The sequence below is a fragment of the Calidris pugnax genome, unplaced genomic scaffold (genome assembly GCF_001431845.1).
Source record: "Calidris pugnax isolate Ruff unplaced genomic scaffold, ASM143184v1 scaffold81, whole genome shotgun sequence".
Classification (NCBI taxonomy): Eukaryota; Metazoa; Chordata; class Aves; order Charadriiformes; family Scolopacidae; genus Calidris; species Calidris pugnax.
In genome coordinates this window covers 2,860,047-2,870,627 of record NW_015090880.1, presented here as the reverse complement: position 1 = coordinate 2,870,627, position 10,581 = coordinate 2,860,047, and the positions used below count along the sequence as shown (strand labels likewise).

Here is a 10,581-nt window from a genome sequence, read left to right as displayed (position 1 = left end):
CTGAAGGTCGTGCTGTAAGGCTTTATTCAAAGTGTCAGCTTTACTGTTACAAGTGATCTTAAAAACCTGCAAGGCAGTTTCTCTTGCCAGATTTATGAAGTATTTTAGACTATTTGCTAAAAAGAATATGTCTGATTTTTTTTTTAAACTGGATTCTTTGATTTCTGACTCTTCTACCTTTGGCCTTGTTTGCGGGTTTGTTTAGAAAAAAATAAAGCAGGTGACCTGGTTCTTTTGGTGGTGAGTTATAACGTGTACAGAGAAGGTGGCACAACCAAAGGGCTTTTCAGGGAAGCCACCTGTCCACACACACTGGTTCCACGGGGTTACCTTTCAGGTCTTGTTTGCTTTTGGTTGCCACCTGGTTGAGGGTGGATGATGTTTTTCTCCGGCGCTTGTAAGGATGTTGCACACTCAGTTGGGTTACAATGATGTATTCTACCCATGTTCCTTTTGAAAAATTCGGAAGCGTTTTCAGCGTTGATTTCCCTCAAGAGTTATTACACCCCACGCAGATTGGCAGCGCCGTGCCACGGTGCCAGGATTTATGAGGTGACCTTGGAGACACAGGCACTCCCAAATTGAAAGCACTCGGAGCTAAACTGGAAATATATTTATTTTGGATTACTGAGCAGTCTCCACTATTGTATAAATCAGAATGAGATTACACAAATAACACATAACATTTATACAACGTTTCACAACAGGAGGGGGTTCATTCATACCCAGCTCAAGTACAACACTCCTGCCTTCTCCAGAACCTGTTTCACAGGTGGGTCCAACTTTAGACCTTCACTAGGATTCGGGAGGGGCAGCGCTGGCTCCTCCTGCTCTCTCCATGAGCGATGGACTATGTTTTGGGTCATTCTCCATCACACAGAGCACTCCTAAGACACTGTGGGCTGCTCAGGCCTGTATCAGGAACAGCGTGGGGACTAGGGCCCGAGAGGTGATTGTCCCCCTGTACTCGGCACTGGTGAGGCCTCACCTTGAGTACTGTGTCCAGTTTTGGGCCCCCTACCATAAAAAAGACATTGAGGTGCTGGAGCGGGTCCAGAGAAGGGCGACAAAGCTGGTGAGGGGTCTGGAGAGTAAGTCTTATGAGGAGAGACTGAGGGAGCTGGGGTTATTCAGCCTGGAGAAGAGGAGGCTGAGGGGAGACCTTATTGCTCTCTACAACTACCTGAAAGGAGGGTGTAGAGAGGTGGGGGCCGGTCTCTTTTCTCAAGTTACAGGCGACAGGACGAGAGGAAATGGCCTCAAGTTGCGCCAGGGGAGGTTCAGGCTGGATATTAGGAAAATTTTTTTCACTGAAAGGGTTCTCAGCCATTGGAATGGGCTGCCCAGGGAGGGGGTTGAGGCACCATCCCTGGAGGTGTTCAAAAGACGGGTTGATGTAGTGCTGGGAGGTATGGTTTAGTGATGATGCTCCTTGTTTGTTGTGTGGGTGTCTATTTTTGTCAGTTAGGTTGACGGTTGGACAAGATGATCATTAAGGTCCCTTCCAACCTAGAAGATTCTGTGATTCTGTGATCTCCAGCCCCTGGAGAAGCCCTGATGCAACGCCTCACTGTTGCATGTAGTGCTGCCCAAACCCCCCGGACCCACATAGCCAAGCCCCACATGGGGCTGAGCTTGGGGTCCCCATGTGCTGCTGGGGTGGCCACCCTCCGGAGCTGCTCGAGGAGCTCCCCAATTGCCTTTTGGAGCTAATGAAGAGGTGCTGATAGATGGCAATGAAACACCCCGGCGAAGGCACGTCGAGTGCGAACCTGTGAGCAGCAATAAACGTGAATCCAACCTGCACTAATGTTAATTGTCATTCAGTTTATATCGATGTGCAGTTTATTAAACCATAAAGCAAGGCAGCAAGCACAGAGAGCAACTCTAGAGATAATTAAACATAATAAGGGTTTCACTTAATCCCTCAAAACCCAGGGGAGGCACAGTTAAGACTGAATACCCTCTTTGCACTGAAAGGCATTTTTTTGCACGGCCATTTAAGAGCCCTTCCCGGTAGGAGATTCCAGGAGAGGGGGAAAGGTAGGTCCCACCTTCACTTTCAATAATACATTGCTTTTTTTCATTTTCTTTGTGCCTGTAGATCGCTCTGCTTATTAAGCCTGAAACTCTTGGCTTTCAAAGCAGTTTCGTGGCTCCTAATTTGCATTGCAGCGGCGAGCAGACACCTTCATGAGGGATCCTGAGGAAGGTGCCAGGGTAGGACAGTGGCTGGGCAAGGAGGGGTGGCCAGGGGCAGGGATGGGACCTGTGTGTGCTCTTCTTTTTGGCTGGTCCCCTCTCCCTGCTCAAAACATTCATATTCTTGGATGAGGAGGGTCAGAAAGGGGATGAAAGGGGAGGGTGGACTAGTCCTGCGAAGGACAGAGCAGGAGGAGGGCGGCAGCTTTTTGAGGAGTGAGAGTAATTACGGTAAATCTGAGCTTATTGCCGGAGGAGGGAAAAAAAAATAATAATAATAGTGTCCCGAGCTGTGATTTGGGACTCTCGGGTCTCGTTAGTGGGACAGGGACTGGTGGAGGATGCGAGAAAAGCTGGGGAGAGGGAAGAAATCGGGCTCCCCCGCAGCAAAGAGGCGGCTCCGCGGAGCCCCGCGGGTGCGGAGGGGTCCTGTGCCTGCCGGGAAGAGCCGTACCTTGGCCAAAAAGGGAGCGAAAAAGGAGCAGGGTAGGGGAAATTTCGGGGCTGAGCCGCGGTAGCAAACCCCGCGGGAGGGCAGCAAGCGTTGTACCGGGGGTGGGGGGGGAGATGCTGCGCTTACAAGCGGGTCGCTCCGCGCTGCGCGCAGACACCGCGTCCGCGTTGCGGGGCGGGAGAGAAGGGTTAAGGGCGGCCGGGGGCTGCCGCGGCTCCTCCGCCCGCCCCCCGCGCACACGGCGCAGGTTTGGGAGGTGGGGTTTGCGCGGCGCTCGCCCGGCTCTTCCCCGGCCGCCGCCGCTCAATGCTGCGGGAGCCGCGCATCTCGGCGCTGCCGCGCAGAGCAGCGCCCGCGGAGCTCAGCATGACCCCCCGCCCCGCGCAGGTAAGCGCCTTGCACCGGGAGGAGGAGGAGGAAGAGGAGGAGGAGGAGGGAGGCAGGTTTGAAAAAGGAAAAAAAAAAATTAATATATATATATATAATGCATGCCTGTTTAAATGTATCCTCAAATGTGTTGGCAAAGCCCTGCCGTGAGCCCCAGCACCAGGAGGAACTTGGCGGGGCAGGGAATGCAGCTTTTGCTCCACACTGGGAGGTCAAGCTTCACTCAGGAGCTGGTCTCTCAATTGAATTTTTATAGTCCGGGCAGAGCTGGTGCGGGGCGGGACACACTCACACTCACAAACACACTCACACACACAACACACGCATACCCCTGGTTGCGGGAGAAGGTGCGGGGATGGGGCTGTGTGTGCGTGGCGCTGCCGGCGGAGGGCTGCTCCCTCCCGGGCTGGCAGAAATGCCTGTATAACTTTTTTCCTGGCTCCAGCCGCCTTTCCTTCCTCGAGTTTTGGGCTTCTTTTTTTTGCTTTTCCCCAGGCGGGTGTTGCTCCCGTGTCGTGAGCAACATAATGCAGCGTGTTGTTTTATTTATCCCAGACAGGAATGACTTGCTCTCTCAACTACAAATTAAACGATGCTGCTTGCATAACAAGTGGAAGTAGTTTGTAGCTTACATACTAATTATCCGTCACCTCTTAGACTGAGCGAAATCGGGTGGTGGTTTGGTTGTTTTTGGTTTTTTTTACGCAAGGAGGGTCCAATCACCCAGCCTGATGTCTTGCAGCAACGCATTCATTTTCCCAGTGCTGCCTTAATGTGGGCAAAGGATTAAGAGCCCGCATGTTGATTAGGCACCCTGAGGTGCAGGGAGGAAGGGGAACATTTGGCTTAGGGAGAGAAGTCAGGTTTTGTGTTTGTGCTTGCACATCCTCCCTGTTTACACGGTCGGGTTCGGGACCTGCATCCCAGCAGAGAAATCACTTGGAGGAGAGCAGGGACTGGTGTGAGCCCTTCAAATGGCCACGCTGCTCATAAAACCCTTCCTGACACGGTGTGTGCCACGCTGGCTGCTCATAAAATCCTTCCTGACACGGTGTGTGCCACGCTCCCTCCCAGCACGGCGTGCACAGCCGCCCACCGGCCGCCGTGGGACCAGGGATGCCATGGGACCAGGGATGCCGTGGTCCGTGGCACGTCCCAGTGGCATCATGGTGGTCGGAGCCCCTTCCCTCCTTCCTCTTTTTCCCTGCCAACAACTCCATCCCAGGTGTGTGTGTGTGATGCTCCAGCCTGTGGTACCCCACGGGGCTGTCGTGGCACGGTGGGAAGCAGGTTGATGGGACCCTGCACTCGGGGCCAGCCTGGTAGAACCCCCAAAAGCCTCATCTGCTGCTTTTCTGGCCAGGACACTTAAATTTCTTCTTTTCTGGACCTGAGAAGCTTGCATTTTAACCCTGCGTTTGTAAGTCCCTGAAAACTGCTTAAATGGCTCTTGAATAATCCTTCAAAGTCACCTCCCCTCTTTAATCTAATACCAAAAGGACTTATTTTACATGGCTAATCCCTCTTTTTACTGGCTGTACAGCCTCATTTAGGGGTGTGCACGCTGCTAATTTCCCCAAAGCAGCCTGCTTTAGACAATGGCTTCCACTGGTGTGCAGCAACCTCTCCCTCCTCTGCTGAACTCTGGGCAGAGCTAAATACATCTGACAAGGTTTTGCTTGATTTCGGGAGGTGTTTCATTAGATCCCATCAAGTGAACTAGTCCTTTCCAGGAAGCCACACCAAAAGCTTGTTTGGGGTGTGTGTGTGTATTTGTAAATACCACCTATTCTGAGGTCCCCGTGTGTCAGCCAGCCCGGAGGCAGCTCTTGGGGGGGTGTTGGAGTAAAGCAGGGTGTTGGAGTTGAATGATCCTGGCAAAACTCCTCCAACTTGGAAATTTTCCTGTCCTTATCTTCTGCGGTGGAGTTGAGCTCTCTTCTAACCCATCTCGCCTTCCCAGAGTTTTCAGCTTGTGCTGTTTGACATGATGACAAAATAGGTGTTTTGAATGTGAATGACAGCAGAAGAAAATCTTACCTTTGCAGGAAGCCTGGCTTCTCCCTTAGCATGTAAATAGTCAACGTGATGAAATGATATTGCCTTCAAACCATAACTTGACAATGCCTTACCAGTGATGTCTGGAGCTCCTCAGCCCCTCACCTGAGATCACTATAGATGTCTGATGAGGGACAAGTGTGCCTTCAGTGTGCTCTGGGTGGTGGGAGGGGGCAAGTGGTGACGTGTCCTCTTCTCTGGGCCATGGGGACACCTTTGGCCATGGTGTGGCACAAGCCCTCTTGGATGGGTGGTCTCTGAGACCGCAGCCATCCTTCCCTGGAGTGGTTTTAGTTGTATTTCCAGTGTTAATCCCTCTATTGCTTGTTTCCCAAGTGCTGATTTTTTAACCATCAGCTGAGGAGGGGTTGTTGTAGAGGGGAAAACAGCAGCACTCCAAGACAGCAAGCAATTGGTGAGAGAGCCCACCTTGGTTCCCTTCCTCATGCATGAAAGTGTTTCTTGTTGGTATCCAGGTCTTTATTTGGATTAACATTTCACTGATGTAAAATACACTCCTGTGTTACCCCATCAGGGACAGCTGAGAAAACAGGTGTAGTAGTTAAGCTCCTTTACAGCTTCTACCACAGGTGTAAAAAATCAGCATAATTTTGTAGCTATTCTGGTGCCACATAACTTATTTCCCTTACTTTGGGGAGTTGGCTTTGTCTGGCAGTTCTGTGTAGTTAGTGTGATTAAATAAAAAATTAAAATCCAAGGGAAAGAGGAGGCAGAGCTGAAGGAGGGACATTAACCACAAGAGAGCTGGATCATTGCCTTTTTCATTTATTTTTCTTTTTCTTGTGTTTTTTTCTGAATTTTATTTGGGTGAAGCATGATGGAGGTCCCCATCGGGGGGCAGGGGTGGGACAGCCCTGGTGTCGTGCAGGCAGTTCCCAAGGCTGCGGGCGATGTGGGAGAAGATGCTGTTGCTTAAAAATACTCTGCTGCCTTTGAAAGTTCATAAATCATCACAGGTCTATTTTTAGCCATGTGAGATTAGAGCAAGTCTGGGTTTTCTTCCCACACCTCCCATCTGTGGCCTAAAATGACCCAATAATGTCCCTGTAAAAGCTGTTTACACACTCTTTTTGGCTGTGCTGGTGACCTGTTGTGGGGCCCCCGTTGTTATTGAGAGGACAGGGCTCAGTTAGAAGAGGGTTTGGTGCAACAGTTGGGAATTTTCCTTCAAATGCAGGCACTGGGAGTCTGCTGCTGGCTGCCTGAGTGATGTGCAGCCCCTGACAGGAAGGTAATCACAAACACAGAAAAGTAACATGAATCACACGAAAATCCACAAATGTCAGCTCTGAAGCTCTAATCTAGGCGTGCTGCCAAGATTTAAACTTGCACACATCTTTACTGTTATCTGCTACAGTGGTTACTCAAATATAAATATGAATATCATGACAGTGGTGATTCATTCTTTTTATTATTAGCAAAGCAAATATATAATGATGACATCCAACTGATTTACTGTTTCGTGCGAGTGCAGTTATTCCCTGTCCCCTACCGTCATCCGCCTAAAAAGGAGATATTAAAACAAAAACTCTTGTGTCAAATCTGCTTGCAAGTCTTAGCATAAATAAGGTTCACATTTCATTATGAACCGAGACAACAGTATTTTCTACTCTAAAAAAGTGGTTTCCAATACCGCATGTGTTGTACTTGGGAAATAACTTCATTCTTTGCTTTTCCCTAGATACAAGCAGTCACTTTTTATCTTAATCTGCAGGATAAAAAAAATCTGTTTCAGCGTGACACCAAGAAAAAGAAAGATCTGTTGAGGGTTTTTTTTTTTTTAATTGCTGGGTTAAATCACTGAATGTCAAACCCTCGGGACCAACAGGGTCAAAGCATTATGAAAACAATGAATCTAGTGACTTCGGCATAGGCATGATTCAAATTTAGAAAGCTAGAGCATAAGGAGCAAGTTTTGACTCTTCAACGTAAATTGGGATTTTTGCTGATATACCCAATGACAGCATAGATGTATCAGCACCTGGACTTCAGTAAGGTAAGTGATACACTTACTGCATTATTCCATGTTTTGAGGATTAAAGAAAGTCCATTACATATTTAAAATTGCTTTTACAGGGATTTTTTTTTCAAAATTGTGTTAAACAGCTCAAGGTTTCAAAAATGTGGCTCTACAGCATTTGCTTCTGGTATTGATCTTTCCATGAAATCCCAACTGATCAGCAGCTGATGTTCTGTTACTTGAAGGTTTGCTGGAGATGTCTCAGATATGGCCAAACATCTGTAGTAATGAATAAAAGTTTTGATACATCCAGGGCCAAGCTCTCCTAAGGTGCATTATATGAAAGTTTAGAAAGACCACAATGGTGCTTCACCACCTTTTCTCCTCTTTGTTTTCCCAGAGGCTTTGAGCCAGGCTTCCGTGAGACTCGGTGGACACGGTCATTATAAACCATCTCACATAGGCTTTCCCCAGTCTTGCTTGCAGAGCAAGATGTGGTTGAAAGAGCAACTCTTAGGCTTGGCTTTCTCCAGGTTTTTTTTTATCCCAGGAGAGCAAAATGACAGCACTCCTTGTCCTGGTGGTTCATCTTCCTTTGCAGTCCTTGTTCACAAGTAGCATGGTCCAAAGGGCTTCTACAGTCTTTCTCAGGAGTAATTTCATTTCTGACCTGGTCACCACTTGCATCTCCAGGGATCTCCTGAATTAATGTGCTTCTGAGGTGACTGGTTTGCTGGAGGGAGCACGGGAGACTGCATTCAGCCCAGGGGATGTTGCCAGAGCTGCTGAGACTTAGGTGCCATAGAGGGTTGTGTAAGAGACCGATGAGATCTTGGACCACAGATGTTCTTATTGGATGAGTTTCCAACAGCTGTTGGCACTTGGTAGCTCTTCAGGAGACAAGTTGGTCCTGAGCTGCTTCTAACTCCAGATTGATTTACTTTTCTATAAATTGTATCAGTATAAGATCTTTGTCGGCCTCAGACAAAAATCTGTGTTTATGATTTATTTATACAAATATTTAGGCAATGAAGTGATGTGGTATTTAAACCCAATCTACATGATGTTTAGCGGGTCATTTCAGTCAAGTCGAAGACTAAGGAAGGGAACAATTAGCATACTTGGTGTTTGTAATGGAAAAACACATATTAGAAATGGTAATTTAATCTGAATAGTACTCAGTAGCAATAACCTGCCAGTGTTTTTTTAACCTAACTGTAAGTGGATGGTTTATTAAACTCTTCTCATGCAGATAACAGGGTATTATTTGGGAAGACTTACAAACAACATCACACTCAAACAATTCAACACATTTCCATCTCTATGCTTCCAGGAATAGGAGTGTGAACACCCCACCAGCCATCTGTGAAGGTCCATGGGGTTGTTGGGGATATTCCGGGCAGGCTGCTCTCCCCGCTCCCTGGCTGCCCGTTAATGGTTCTGGTCTCCCATTTTTACATCTTATTAGTTACAGCTGTAAAACCCTGAGCAGAGATCTTTCTCCAGTTGGATCCATAGCCATGGTTTGGGTGGTCTCCCTCTTCCTGGGCTTGGTTAATGATCTGTAGGAAACCTGAATTCTGCTCAAACCCCTCTGCTGGTCTTAGTCCCTCCTTTCTCCATGCCCGTCTTTTGACCGAGCCATGGTCTGTTCTTCTCTGCCTTCAGGTGGTCACATCCCACTCTCTCTGGCTGACCTTTGGGGTTGGAGAAAGCTCACAAGCTGTCCAGGTTGCTGTCAGGCAGGTTTCCCTTCCTTGGACTGCTAATATGAGACTCATATCTGAGCCAGGCTCTTCTGTTAACATAGCTGTAGGTTTGGTCTAGGTTTAAATCAATAATTTTTTTATAGGACAGTGTTGTGTATTAGCAAAGATCAGATGTTGGTGAATCAATGGCAAAACAGACATCCCTGCTGACTGCCCCAGTGTTGAGCTGCTGTCAGGGGATCTTAGACCCCCCCCATGGAAACCTTGGTTTCTGACACCATCAAGAGTGTGAACTGTTTGCTGGGCTGATAATGCTGGATCTTCTCCCCTTGGACCTTTAGTGGGACTCCCGTATTTTCTACGTGTGAGGAAGCTGTAGTTAGTGGGCTACCACTGGTACATAAATTAATTTCATGTGGTTTTTCATTTTCCATGATACTATTTGTTAACACTGTTCTTTCTGTTAGTGGTGTGACCCGTGAGAGGTGTTTGAAAGGCACGGTCAGTGCTCAGCAGAAGAGGGTTCTCCTCCTCCCACACAGAGCACTGAGTAGCTTTCATCAAATAAGATTATTTTGATTTTTGTCACTACAACCCTGCTCTTGTGAAACGGAGGCAAAAACTCTGTATCCTCTTGTCATGAACAAATGGATGAATGTTCTTGGTCTTTGTCTCCCAGTCTTTTGAAAAAAAAAAAAATATTCTTGAACAGCACTCAACTCCTTGCTTTTTTAAAAAGAATTACTTAGCATAAGAGCAGAACATTTGCCTAAGAGGGTTTTAGTCCAAGAATGACTTTTCATATTTAATTGATCTGTATTGTTCAATTAGGGAGCTGTGTAATGCCCTCTGTTGTGCATGTATAGCTGGAAGTAGAAATGAATGAAATATGAAGTACAGTGGAAGAGTAGTTTCAAACAGAATCAGCTCTTAGCAATGCACAAAACAGGATTTAAATCCAGGCCCTGATATGCGTGAGTAAATATGAACTGTGTAAATACATCAGATCGTTAACTTTGACATGCAAATTATTTTGAATTATAATATTTGTTCCCCTTTTGGCCAGAATTCAGTAACCTTTTTGTTCCAAATCATATTTATAAACACTTCCAGCTCTTGAATAAATATTCAGACATATTTCAGCGTGTTACGCTTTTCTGGAAACAGCTTATTTGGGGCTTCAGTCCCCTGTCCCCCCCCCCCACACACACCCCCTGCCGTGATTTCCCAAATACAGGTGGGATGCTGAGCATGCTCTGCTGGGCTCCCCAGAGCAAGGGGCGGTGGGACACGCAGAGACACGAGTGACACGGGTCCCACAGGGTGGCAGCACTCGACCCGCATCACCCGCACATCACAGCGGCTCCTGTCACCCCCCCCCAGCACGGAGCAGCTTCAGCCCTGGGCTGGTGATGGAGCATCCCGTCCCGCATCCCATCCCGCATCCCATCCCGCATCCCTCCCGCTCCGGAGCACTGGGCAGCTTTGGGAGCACATCCCTCTGCGCTGGCCTGGGAGGGAGCCAGTGCCACTTTGCAGGGGTTTAAGATGGATATTGAATTTTATGCCTAGAACCCTAATCAAATTTTTACAGTATAGTTTCCTCAGGATTCCTAATTCTATTAAAAAATGCACGATTTTTCTCCTTGGCTCCTTTCTTTCGTCGGTGTTTACCCCTCGCTTTTCCCCGCTGCTTTTACACACCCCCTGTTATCCATCTTTACGTGCCCAGCCTGATGCAGCAGGTCCTCTCACGTTTTGGCTGACAGGTAAGGGGTTTTTTTTTTTGT

General features: G+C 47.8%; 1 protein-coding gene across 1 annotated transcript in view; it reads left to right on the top strand.

The window, feature by feature from the left end:
* The first annotated feature begins 2,899 nt into the window (after positions 1-2,899).
* The window catches only part of CNTN4 (contactin 4), a 373,607-nt gene continuing 365,925 nt past the window's right edge, over positions 2,900-10,581 (top strand). Inside the window, exon 1 of the mRNA XM_014946726.1 lies at positions 2,900-3,043. The gene's annotated coding sequence lies outside the window, so the exon portion shown is untranslated. The remainder of the gene's footprint in view (positions 3,044-10,581) is intronic.